The following is a 14,312-nucleotide window of genomic DNA, read 5'->3' as shown; positions in this document are numbered from 1 at the left end:
AATTTTGGCCGAGATGATGTGAGACTTGGCACTAATGCCTGTGCCAACAAATTATGATCATTGAAGTTATCAGTATACAGCTGCGAGCCTCTCCAGATCACACACGATTCCCATCTGCATGAGGTAAGAGTGTCAAGTGTCATGCTTTAAAGGGAACATTAAGACTGGAAACATCAACGGCGGCAGCCAATGAAAGGAAAACGTGCCAGCAATTCACACTAGGACAGAAAACACAGTTGCTTCTGTTAACTGCCAATAATTCACTATTATCACTAGCCAATATGTGAGTGGTAAATATCTGCTGTATCCACATATCATAATCTTTTTCAGTAGGGTCACCTAAATGCAACTGAAGAAATACAAATGGCAAAAACAATAACTATAGTGATGAATATATTAGCATCCACACTAATGAATGATAATGTTCTGTTTATAGTAACCACACACTTCCGTTCGTCCATCTGCCGCTTTAAGTGAGGCAGGTGGATTCTGTTTAGCTGTCTAAAAGTGATTCCAGCAATAACATTCCTCTGTGTCATTATCATTATGTATTATCAGTTAATGAAACTACAAACCCGATTCCAAAAAAGTTGGGACACTGTACAAATTGAGAATAAAAAAGGAATGCAATAATTTCCAAAGCAGGACCGAACCTTTATCGCTGGGACCGCTCCGTCAAAAACACACTTCTTTGGTATGATTTGGTTAAGTCCTGTGACAGCAGTGAACGGTGGAGATCCACTTTGTGACGCGACGAAAGCGATGTTGTGAAGCTTCCCGTCATTTCTGCGTTCAAATCGGTTCAAATGCAGCGCTGCCTTCCCGGAATGCTGTGCTGAAGCGTTGAAGTCGCTCGATGTCAATAAAGTGGAGCGCGGCGCGACAGAAGTGTTCACGGATGAGTGTATCTGCAGCTGAGTGAGTGTTTATGGGCGTGCATTTCCTCTCTCGCTCTAGTCACGCACGTGCACGCACACTTCTGGGAGAAGAGCCCGTACGGCCCATACAAGGACCTTCCGCTCTATCGTCAAGCCGACCAATACTCGAAAAAAACTCTCCGAAAACTTGTGAGAAACCGGATTTTTGACACAGAAATACTCCATCAAACGTCCAACAGTAGTTTTTGAAACTTTGTCTATGTTTAGGATGGGAATCCAAGTCTTTAAAGGGGGGGTGAAATGCTGTTTCATGCATACTGATCTTTTTACACTGTTAAAGACTTGGAATCCCATACTAAACATAGACAAAGTTTCAAAAGTTAAGGTGGACGTTTGATGGGAGTATTTCTTTGTCAAAAATACTACTTCCGGTTAGTCATAAGTTTCGGCAAGTTTTTTGAGATCATGCGTCCCCTTTGACGTTAATGGGGGCTGAATTTCCTTGTATGGGCTTTACGGACAATTCTACCGGAAGCGCGTGAGAGAGAGAGAGGGAGAGAGCGAAAGTAACAGGCTACGCCCATCAAAGCGCTGGCTTGTAGGATGCTGGACAGGTGATGTTCACATAATGTCACCAAAAAAGTGCGTTTTTGGTTGCCAGACCAAGACAGTCCTGCACAGATTCCCCCAAAACCCCGCGTTAAGGCAACAGTGGATGTAATTTGCTTTTCCGGATCAGCAACTGAGTTGCGCGAATGTTTATATCTGTTCACTGCATTTCGCAGCCTGTCCTCCTCCGAAACACGACCATATAGGTCGTATGTGCATGCAGCGTATTACGACCTATAGTCACGTTTTAAAATGAAGCGCCCTCTAGCTGTCTGATTAATAATGACAGTCTCGTTTGTCGGGTGTGTCGTCATCAAATGAACTTTGACCGTCGTTGTCAAAAAAAAAATGAGATGAGAGGAAGGAGTCACCCTGAACTTTGTAATCCAGGTGGGTTTTATTTTGTTCTTTTTAAATTATCATTCTGATTGTCTGCAATTCATGTGTAAGTGCAGCATGATGTTTACAAATCAGTTGCAAATGCCACCGAACGAACGCGATTTTACCATAGTAACGTTGTTGCTCAATCCTGTTAGTAAAAGCCAGGTGACCACAAAGCTTACCATGTTTTTACCACAGCAACTGTGGTTTCACTGTGTACTATTTGAAAAGCATAACACAACACTAATTGTTTTACCTCAGTATCCATAGTTTTACTGTAGTATTTGTTGTTAAAACATGGTACCATACCATGATTTTAACACAGTAACTGTTTTTACTGTGTACTATTTGTATTTAAGCACTATGACTACAACACTTACCATGGTTTCACTACAGTAATGTAGTTGTACTGTGGTACGTGTAGCTAAAGCACAGTAACCATGGATCTTACCATGGTTTTACCTCAGTAATCATAGTTTTGCTGTGGTGTTTGTAGTTAAACAGTAACCAAAACATATACCATCGTTTTTACCACAATAACCAGAGTTTTACTGTGGTATTTGTCATTAAAGCACTGTAATCACGACACTTACCATGCTTTTAAAGCAGTAACCATAGTTTTTTTCTGTGGTAGCTGTAGTAAAAAGCATAGTAACACAACATTTTCAATATTTATGTTATTGTATTGTTATTGTTAATATTTTTCTGTCTTCCAGTTTCTTCAGATCACCTGCTCCTCCATCTCCATCTCCCACAACAACCTTAAATACAACAGTTATTTTAAGAAGCCATTTCTTGCAAAAGATCACTAACTGTCTGTCTGTCAGCTTTTTTTAGCAACAGTATTTTGTAAATCATCTACACATATCTTGGCATATTTTTGTTATTTTCATATTTTCTACACATTCTTGGCAAAACTCAAAATCTAATTTTGACCAGTTTTATCAGAAAGCTGCTAGTATTAACAGGGAACTTGAACTCAAAGCTCCCAATGCTGATCTTGAAGAAGCTGCAATGGAGGCTGAACAAGTCCTTTAAAGGTTCAGCCCTTCACAGGTAAAGGTGAACACATTTAGCTTTAACAGATTTGTTTTTAAGGAATGTATCTTTATTATGTTATGTGTTATTAACTTTCCTTAAAGTCCTTCCTCTTATATATATTGGTCACAGATCCTTTTTAACACTGCCTCAACATATATATATTTCTCTTTGATTCAGCTGAAAAGGAAGTGATGTCAAGGGCTTGTTTAACCTGTCTTGTTCGTGGAGTGGGATGAATTTGGCGGTTTATGGAGAAGACGAAAAGAAAAGAAGAAAAAGCTGAAACGGTAAATATTTCCAGTGGTATGTCTGTTTTTGTCGTAACCCTTGATTGAACATCACTGCATTTACATTTCGCACTGCATTGGAGGTTTCTTAGGCCCTGTCCACACGAAGCCAGCGGTTTCCTAATCCGATCTTTTTTTCCCCTCGCTTCAAGAAATATCTGCGTCCACACGAGATTAAGAAAACGGACTAAAAACGATATAGTTTGCATGCCAGGCCAGTGTGTGGCGCTGTAATTCTGCCACAGAAATACACTAAAAACGGAGAAGAAGAGTTGTGGCTAGAAGGGGTATAGCAGTGGTCGGAGGTGAGGCAAAATCTCACAATAAAATAATAATAAGTACATTTGCTACTTAACAGATGTGTTTTATTAATGCCTACACCTACCCCAACCCAAAACATACCCTTACAATAATGCAGATACGTTAATTAAATGACGCAAAATTGATGTGCGCATGCCCAGTGCCCATAGTTGTATCCCTTAACTCTTTCCCCGTGCTGGACGTAGTGTGATGACATCACCGTTTCAGAAAATATACGGATTCGCTGTACACACGAAAACAGAAGATGATCATTTTCAGATTTATCCACTTTGGGACCCGGTTTCAAAAAATATCGGATTCATGCTTCTAAAACGCCGGATCCGTGTGGACGAAACGCTGATACGGTACAAAATTTATACGTATACAGCTAAACGCGTCTCCGTGTGGACCGGGCCTTAAACTTTACATATCACACTGCTCCATCAGTAAGAACCTAATAAAGCACGGTTAGTCAAACTCGGTCCTGGAGGGCCACTGTCCTGTAGAGTTTAGCTCCAACCCTAATCAAACACACCTTCCTGTGATTTTCTAGTGATCCTGAATCTAGCTTGCTCAGGTGTGTTTGATCAGGGCTGGAGCTAAACTCTGCAGGACCGTGGCCTTCCAGGACAGAGTTTGAGGAACACTGTAAAAAGTGTCATGTCAACGTAGTAGTAGTTCACACAGATTGTTTATATATGTAAATACGCACTACACCTTACGTCTTTTGCAATGTCTCGTGCATGACATAACATTATAAAAAGTCGGGGCTCAAGTTAAAATCATTTCAACTTCTCATCTCGAGACCTTGCGGGTTATTTTCCCATTCCACTGCCCGCGACTCGCGTTTTTCAAAGCAAACACGCTTTCTGTGTGAAAAAGGCCATGATTCATTGTCTCGCTATCACCAGAACAAGCTCAATTTAAGATTGAACATTGGTCTGGGGAGTCTGCTCAGTATTTTCTACTGCACAAGAGGCATGATCAATGGGCCTAATTCAAATGACTTCGTTTGCAATTGATAGTCCATCAAACAATCAGACCACAAGAGGCGTGAGCAATAAGCATCGACCTATCGCTTCTCTATCCGTCATGGTGTTAAATCCACCAATAGCCCACCTGGTGGATAAGCCAGTCTGTCATTGGTTTCCGCAAAAGTGTGTAACAGAAGCAGTAGAAATGAATGTGCAGGTTTCCAGACTGAGCTGCAAGGTGAAATCAAATCGCTGGCAGATCGGGCTGGGTTTATCCAGTCTACATACTTCATACAACCGCAATAGGAATATTAGAAAATGTCTGCAATTTTAAGTGATAAAGCTTTATAAAGTCAGGATTTGATTGATTGTCAATGTTTTTATTGTTTCTCATTTATTTTAATAAAATTATCTTCCATCCTGTCTTGCAGGTTTTCTCATGGATTGGTTATTCTCTATCAGCTCTCTGCATTATCAAACCCAATGGCCCCTTTGCTAACAGTAATCACTCACTCACTCACTCACTCACTCACTCACTCACTCACTCGCTCATACACTCGCTCACTCGCTCACTCGCTCACTCACTCACACACATACACACACACACGCTCATACACTCAATCACTCGCTCATACACTCGCTCATACACTCACTCGCTCGCTCACACACACACACACACACACACACACACTCACTCACTCACTCACTCACACACACACACACACACACACACACACGCTCATACACTCACACACTCGCTCCCTCGCTCATACACTCACTCGCTCATACACACACACACACACACACACGCTCATACACTCGCTCATACACTCGCTCATACACTCACTCACTCACTCGCTCACTCACTCGCTCATACACTCGCTCACTAACTCACTCACACACACACACGCTCATACACTCATACACTCACTCGCTCACTCACACACACTCACTCGCTCACTCACACACACACACACACACTCGCTCACTCACACACACACACTCGCTCACTCACACACACACACACACGCTCATACACTCACACACTCACTTACTCACACACTCGCTCATACACTCACTCACTCACACATTCACACTCACACACTCGCTCATACACTCACTCACTCACTCGCTCATAGACTCACTCACTCACTCACTCACTCACTCACTCGCTCACACACACACACACACACTCACACACTCGCTCATACACTCATTCACACACTCGCTCATGCACTCACTCACTCACACACTCGCTCATACACTCGCTCATTCCCTCACTCGCTCATACACTCACTCACACACTCGCTCATAGACTCACTCACTCACTCGCTCACTCACTCATTCCCTCACTCGCTCATACACACGCTCGCTCACTCACTCACTCACTCACTCACTCACTCACTCACTCACTCACTCACTCACTCACACACACACACACACACACACACACACACACACACACACACACACACACACACACACACACACACACACACACACACAAAAACACTTTCTGCAAACTTCTGCTTATAGCATCTCTACTTGTATTAATTTCTCCTCTACAGTGAACAGTCCAAAATTAGAAGCAATTTTTTTTGTTTTTTGTTTTTTTCTTCTTTTCTTTATAGTGGCACAATCTGGAGAAGTACCTGGGTGACAGAGGATGCTGTGCTGGGCACTTATGTTTGTCTTTAAACAGTTTGACATATCAATAAACATTGTGAAATGACAAAATGTGTGCATTCATTGTTTTGTTTTTTGTTTTTTACTTTTAACTTTTTTTTTTATTCTTATAATTAAACTAGTAGAGTTAAGAATGGCAAAAGGTTTTCAGGAAACACAGTGATTAAATGTATACTGTAAATACACTATAAATACACTGTAAATATTACATAAGCACTTTATTTAAATATTAGCTGCACTTATCTTTGGTCTTATCTTTAGATTAGTTGTTTTTTGTAAAACAAAGGACATTTTTTTTTTTTTATGTTTATTTGTCATACAGTATACAACTGCAGAATGTTTGAACTTAAAAGTTGTGCATTAATTAATAGTTGGGTAATGCATACAATGGAAACCATTAGGCCCTTGCTTGGGGTGAAAAAAATCACTATAATCAACAAATCTATTGCTGCATCAGGTAAACCCCCCAAATGCAATCTGTCATTTTAGTTGTATTATATTTAATGGGGACAAATACATGTTTAACTGATAATCTGTTTATTCATCACAAGCCCCTGAAAGAACCTGTCATAAAATACCATATATGGGCAAGGAAGTGTGACGCATCTCCTCAACTGAGTTGTCATTGGCTTTGACATTTTCCGGCACCGACAGGACTGGTTGTGGTTGGACAATCTTTAAACCCGTATTAAAAAAAAGTTAATGTTGCAAAGTACGTTTTGTTGTTATTATTACGTCAGTAATGCATTCAGTTAACAATGCGGTGTTGCTATGTTGTGAGAAATTACCTCTTTACCAAGATCCTAACCCTAACCCTAAGTGCAACTTCACTGAACTACAAACTAAGACAATAGCGTTCCATCGATATAGTGACAGAGGCTTATGGGTAATGCAGTTTAAAACGTGTAAGAAAGAAATTGGAACCATTACTATCTTTATTGAGCAAAGGGATATCTAATCATGTTCATTGTGTAAACCTCTATGAGATATTTGAGAGGCAGGCTGAATTTGGTATTTTACTTGAGCATTTAAAAACAAAAACCTTTATATCACCTTTTGATAGATAGATAGATAGATAGATAGATAGATAGATAGATAGATAGATAGATAGATAGACAGACAGACAGACAGACAGACAGACAGACAGACAGACAGACAGATAGATAGATAGATAGATAGATAGATAGATAGATAGATAGATAGATAGATAGATAGATAGATAGATAGATAGATAGATAGATAGATAGATAGATAGATAGATAGATAGATAGATAGATAGATAGATAGATAGATAGATAGATAGATGGATGGATTTGAAAACGGTGACCAACATTATTTAGTTGTCATACAAATTTTCTTTTTGAATCTATCATCAGACTTTGATGCTCTTCTAGGGGACTATACTTGGCCCCTGGGGATGGCAGGGCAGTAAAACACACACAGATGTATACTTATCATGCACATGTGTGAAGTGTCACATTTATATTGTCTTTTAAACGACTTTCAATCTTTAATTCAGTCATAGTTAACAACAGAACGAGAATATACCCCCAAAGTTATCAAATGCATATATAGAACATGCTTCTCAATGTATTTAACTAGAACAAGAATACAGTGTTAACAATAAACGAAGACATCTATTTAAACAACCAATACACCTTGTGACACTTCATTGTACTATGTGCATGCTCATCTTGCTTGTAGTTCAGGGGTCCATGTTGATCTTTCTCTGGTGCATCACCCTCAGTGTGAAGTGTCTGTAACAGTATAGCCGATACAATCTCTTCAAATGCATCTTTCAACCTTCCCTTCACTGTAATTTGTCATATTTACTGTATTCGACTCAGCATCTAGGCAGCATCTATATGCAGTGGTTACATTCTAGCAAATTATTGTCCTAAATGACATTAATATGACTAAATGTTCATGTCTCAATTAAACCAATCATGGTCATTTTATGTATTTATTTATTTTAAATTGTGTATTTATTTATTTTAAATTGTGTATTTAATAAACACCATGCTTAATACAGAATATCAACCATACTTTATCCAAAACTTTACTGGACAATACAGCTAATGTTACATATAAAGACATGTCATTTAAGAGAAATAAAAATGGGTTATGTTAAAACCATATGATGTTTATTAGTTCACAAATGAAGCTGCCACACAAATTCATGCATTGTGAAATCACATCCAGTTTCCTTTTCATTATCAGAGCTATACTGGTTTTATTCCTCTTGCTTGGCTGTCCATATCTCTAAACAATTTGCAATTGTTATCCATCATTGTACAGAACAAATGTTGAACAAAAGACGTGACCGATTCAAATAAAATCCCTTTACTGTCACAATACCATGAACACAAGTGTACAGTTGATGAAATTATTTTGTGCAAACTCCGCAGCATGACAGTATGGATGACAAGTATAGAACACATATACAGTATTAACAATGTACACATAAGAGACTCGATACAGGTAGAGAGAGAACAATATACGGTACAATATTATACTATACAGAGAGCACTAAATGAAAACAATAATAAACACAATAATTACAGTATACATATACCACTGTACCCTTTTTCAACTAAATATTCAAATAAATTTTCAACTAAATTACTGATCTACCTGCATTGTCACTATATGATAATTAGTTTTCTTCAGAGCGGCTGTATAACCAAATCAAATTCTGTAGCATAATTTTTTTGTGTTAACACTGTGAAGCTGCTTTGAAACAATCAGCATTGTAAAAAGCGATATATAAATAAAGGTGACTTGACCATTGCAATGCAGCATGAATTAGTGCAAATATATTGTTAGGGTGCAGTATAATACTATGTCAGAGTCCAGTCAGTGTAACTGAAGGAGAGCAGTGCATATGAGGTGTGCTGTGTGTGGTGTTACTGGTACGAGTTCAGTAGTCCGATTGCCTGGGAAAAGAACTCGTCTCGCAGTCTGCTGGTGCAGGTTCTGCAAGAACGTCTGCCTGATGGTGATGGTGAGAGCAGGCCATGGCTCGGGTGGCTGGAGTCTGATGATCCTTTGGGCTTTCCTCACACACCACCTGGTGTAGCTGTCCTGGAGGGAGGGAAGCTCACCTCCAACAATGTTCTGTGCAGTTCGTACCACTCTCTGCAGAGCTTTGCAGTTGAGGGTGGTGCAGTTCCTGCCAGGATGCTTTCCACAGTGCATGTGTAACTGATTTTAGGGTTTTGGGGCTCACACTGAACTTCCTCAGCTATCTGAGGAAGAAAAGACACTGATGAGCCTTCTTTAGCACTGCATCAGTGTAGATGGGCCATGTGTGGTCACTGATCACTGGAGATATGAACACAGAGCTCAAATAGTTCCTCAGTTCTACTGATGCAGTGTAGCTTTTTCTCAACCAGGGGATGAAGACCTAACATAAGAAAACATGTATTTAGGAGGTGGTAAATAAATAAACAATATATTGTATTATTTATACGCATTGTATTTATATATATATATATATATATATATAGGAGGTTGTTGGAGGTATGGGCCAAAATAATTCTTTCACAACTGTCTCTAACTGATGATTTAACTGATGACTTGGTGCCTACAGATTCCCCCCGTCAACAAAGACTATATCTGGCCTTAAAGCCGCTTCTCTTTAGTCTGGGCCATACAAACTGACCAACTGTGTAAAGACTGACCTGACCATTGTGTGTGTTCAATGCCAGGTAGCAGCTCCTCTACTTCTTGATGTACTATTTCTGTACAAGTAGAAAATGAGAACATAATACAAGCAGTCATAACAAATCAGTAATCTATTGAAAACTCTTTAGTACATATGTACAAAATTCATATTTCTTTATCAACTGGCTTTATCCTCCTTCAAACAATCAGAGAAAATAATAAGTCAATAATAATTCTAGAAAAAAAAAGAGTTTTGTTGAATAACTTGTGACTGTGAATAACAGGTGTCTCACAATATTAAGTAATTTCCTGCCCAAATTACAAAGATAATGGCACAGCTGATTTGCTCATTCTATAAAAAAGATTTATAAGTGAAAAATGATAACTGCTGACTTGAACAGTCCTTTGAGTGATCAACATCAAATGCTCTCCTACATATAATTGCATTGCTTGAATTCAGACATACCAATGGAAATGTGGACCTTTTCGTCATTCTGTCTTTTCTCTTCGGGCACAAGCTGGCCATGTTCATTCTTCATCCCCAACAGGACTGGTTTGGATTGCTGTAAGCAGTTTAAAGGCATTTTTACACCAAGGAACAAGTCCACACAGCAGCTATATAACATTTAATGACACAGAGGAACAATATTGTTGGAATCATTTAAAAATATTTTTCCAGCTGATAAAAAATAAAAAACTTGACAGCCAATTAGATCACTTAAAATGGCAGACAACATAACCACAGCACATGCTTATAATAAACAGAAATGTATTGTCCGTGGGTGTTGATGTTAAAATAGTTATCATTATAGTTATTGGTCTTGGTGTGAACAAACTTAAATGATCTGATGTGTCATGTGATATGTTAAACTATTATTTCTAGACTCTTGCTTCTTAAACAGATGTGTTCAATAAAAAAAAAACATTGAGAAAAAAGGCAGACGTGTGTATGAGGTGTGTGCAGATATCATGTACTGTTGGAACGGAAGAAACATTTCCCATTTGTAAAGGTTAATATAGAATAAAATGGACTTAATATAAAATGTCTGATATAAACCGTCTGACTACTTACAAGGGACACAATCGGCACGAGACTTGAGACAATAGCCAATGACAGCAGCAGGAATAAAGCCATAGAATTTTGTACAAGTTTGCTTGTCCAATATCTTATGAATTTGCTGACTTGGTAAATTGTATGAAGTATGTAGACTGGATAAACCCAGCCCGATCTGCCAGCGATTTGATTTCACCTTGCAGCTCAGTCTGGAAACCTGCACATTCATTTCTACTGCTTCTGTTACACACTTTTGTGGAAACCAATCACAGACTGGCTTATCCACCAGGTGGGCTATTGGTGGATTTAACACCATGACGGATAGAGAAGCGATAGGTCGATGCTTATTGCTCACGCCTCTTGTGGTCTGATTGTTTGATGGACTATCAATTGCAAACAAAGTCATTTGAATTAGGCCCATTGATCATGCCTCTTGTGCAGTAGAAAATACTGAGCAGACTCCCCAGACCAATGTTCAATCTTAAATTGAGCTTGTTCTGGTGATAGCGAGACAATGAATCATGGCCTTTTTCACACAGAAAGCGTGTTTGCTTTGAAAAACGCGAGTCGCGGGCAGTGGAATGGGAAAATAACCCGCAAGGTCTCGAGATGAGAAGTTGAAATGATTTTAACTTGAGCCCCGACTTTTTATAATGTTATGTCATGCACGAGACATTGCAAAAGACGTAAGGTGTAGTGCGTATTTACATATCTGTGTGAACAATCTGTGTGAACTACTACTACGTCGACATAACATCCCCATCTTACTGATGGAGCAGTGTGATATGTAAAGTTTAAGAAACCTCCAATGCTGTGCGAAATGTAAATGCAGTGATGTTCAATCAAGGGTTACGACAAAAACAGACTTTTTTTAGAAGATTTACCGCTGCAGCTTTTTTTCTTTTCTTCAGTCTTCTCCATAAACTGCCAAATTCATCCCACTCCACGAACAAGACAGGTTAAACAAGCCCTTGACATCACTTCCTTTTCAGCTGAAACAAAGGGAAATATATATATGTTGAGGCAGTGTTAAAAATGATCTGTGACCAATATATATAAGAGGAAGGACTTTAAGGAAAGTTAATAACATATAACATAATAAAGATACATTCCTTAAAAACAAATCTGTTAAAGCTAAATGTGTTCACCTTTACCTGTGAAGGGCTGAACCTTTAAAGGACTTGTTCAGCCTCCATTGCAGCTTCTTCAAGATCAGCATTGGGAGCTTTGAAGTTCAAGTTCCCTGTTAATACTAGCAGCTTTCTGATAAAACTGGTCAAAATTAGATTTTGAGTTTTAAAAATATGCCAAGATATGTGTAGATGAATTACAAAATACAGTTCAGAAAAAAGCTGAGAGACAGAGAAAGACAAACAGACAGAAAGATAGACAGACAGATAGTAAGTTAGCTTTTGCAAGAGATGGCTTCTTAAAATAACTGTTGGATTTAAGGTTGTTGTTGGAGATGGAGGAGCAGGTGATCTGAAGACACTGCAAGACAGAAAAATATTAAATTACAATAACATAAATATTGAATTACAAAAAAATATATATATATATTAAAGGCATGGCAAGTGTTGGGGTTATTGTGGTAGAACCATGGTATGCAGTGCTTTAACTACTAATAGAACACAGTAAAAGTACAGTTACTGAGGTAAAACCATGGTACGTGTCATGGTTACTGTGCTTTAACTACAAATACAAAAGTAAAACTATGCTTACTGTGGTGAAACCATGGAAAGTATTGTGTTTACCATGCTTTAACAACAAAATACCACAGCAAAACTATGGTTACTACTGAGGTAAAACCATGAAAAAATTTTTATTGAGCTTTAACAACAAATACCACAGTACAAATATGGGTACTACTACTGCGGTAACTTTAATAGACTAGCAAGTGTTGTGGTTATCGTGCTTAAACAACAGATACCACAGTAAAACTATGGTTACTGTGGTAAAAGCATTGTAAGTGTTGTGGTTATCGTGCTTAAACAACAGATACCACAGTAAAACTATGGTTACTGTGGTAAAAGCATTGTAAGTGTTGTGGTTACCATGCTTTAACAACAGATACCACAGTAAAACTATGTTACTGTGGTAAAAACATTGTGAGTGTTGTGGTTACCATGCTTTAACAACAGATACCACAGTAAAACTACAGTTACGCTGGGAGAAGCATGGGCTGCTTTTACTACACGACATGCTCGATATACTATGGTAAAAACATGGTAACATCGTGTGCACTTTTAACATGATCCCTTTCCCATCACTGGGGAATTTCAAATGAATATTACAATGAAAACTTACTATGCTGGCGTCCTTATTAATGATTTGAACGTCACCGTGCTTGAAAAATCGGACAAAATGTCCCATATTTAAACACGACACATGATTTCATTCATAAATACGTGACGATCGACTGGGATGTATGGAACCCCTACCTGTACGTGTCGACTCGAAGTCATCTAAAATCCATATTTTTATAGGAATAAACAAACCACTTCGAATAGCTGCAAGAGTTTAACAAAAGAGCAAGTAGATAGAAAAGCCACAATGAATTGAGGCGAGAGTTTCTTAAAGTGACATATCTCCAGCTGCCGGTAGGGGCACTATTATAGGAAACGCTTGTATTGGTCGTATTTAAAGGTATGGATACACGACTTATATGGTCGTATGGGTTGGAGGACTTGTTGGCATTTCGGTGCCGACTGTTTCATAAACAAGGCCCAGCTCGACACAGGATTTTCCCAATCGCCTAATGCTGAATGATGGAGCAGTCCCAACGTTAGAAGGGTGAGTGAGACTGCTTCAAATGTCTGTGTTTTTTTTAGTCCGCTTACTGTCTACACAAACCACGCGTAAACACACACACACACGTGCACAACTGCACTTCCCACATGTACACCTTCAAAGACAAAAATACGACGATATAATTCAAGTATAAATATGTAAATAACACAAGCTGCTAAGCATATTATATAGTTAGTGTATAACTTGTACCACATACAGACGTCCTGCTCTAGTCGTTTTTGCTGCTGCTCCTGTTCAACTGCAGCCTCTGGGTCTGATTCCGGATCATAGATGTATGGCTGTATCTGATTAAAAGCCATATTTTTATTTTGAATAAAGTTTTTTTCCCGCTGTTAGGGATGACACAGCTTTACGACGCACTCGACTCAACATAGCAGCAGCGAGCACACGTCATTATTTAGCTCCGCTCACACGACACGCCCCCACCCGCTCGGCTTTTTTCGGAAAGACTCGGAACAGCGCATCTTTCTTATATAATTATTAAAAAAATAAAGACTTTTCGGAGATATGCAGGATGCAATGCTACTCTATAGGTACTCAAGATTGACATGACACTGACTGAAACTGAGTGTTTCACCCCCCCTTTAACAGTGTAAAAAGCTCAGTATGCATGAAACAGCATTTC

At 38.9% G+C, this 14,312-nt stretch overlaps 2 long non-coding RNA genes across 2 annotated transcripts; one reads left to right on the top strand and one right to left on the bottom strand.

Annotated features, from left to right (window-relative positions):
• The first annotated feature begins 1,786 nt into the window (after positions 1-1,786).
• On the top strand, positions 1,787-6,207 carry LOC137062568 (uncharacterized). Its single transcript, XR_010901246.1, has 5 exons — positions 1,787-1,877; positions 2,585-2,924; positions 3,087-3,196; positions 4,902-4,971; positions 6,102-6,207. It is a non-coding gene; the product is annotated as an uncharacterized lncRNA (long non-coding RNA).
• Positions 6,208-8,745: 2,538 nt separating this feature from the next.
• Positions 8,746-12,791, bottom strand: LOC137062567 (uncharacterized). Its single transcript, XR_010901245.1, has 5 exons — positions 12,031-12,791; positions 11,761-11,868; positions 10,289-10,385; positions 9,840-9,899; positions 8,746-9,562 (listed from the first exon to the last, which is right to left on the bottom strand). It is a non-coding gene; the product is annotated as an uncharacterized lncRNA (long non-coding RNA).
• Between the last annotated feature and the right edge of the window lie 1,521 nt (positions 12,792-14,312).

Source organism: Pseudorasbora parva, chromosome 23 (genome assembly GCF_024679245.1).
Source record: "Pseudorasbora parva isolate DD20220531a chromosome 23, ASM2467924v1, whole genome shotgun sequence".
NCBI lineage: Eukaryota > Metazoa > Chordata > Actinopteri > Cypriniformes > Gobionidae > Pseudorasbora > Pseudorasbora parva.
Note: the sequence above shows the minus strand (reverse complement) of the source record. Positions and strands in the feature narration are given on the sequence as shown.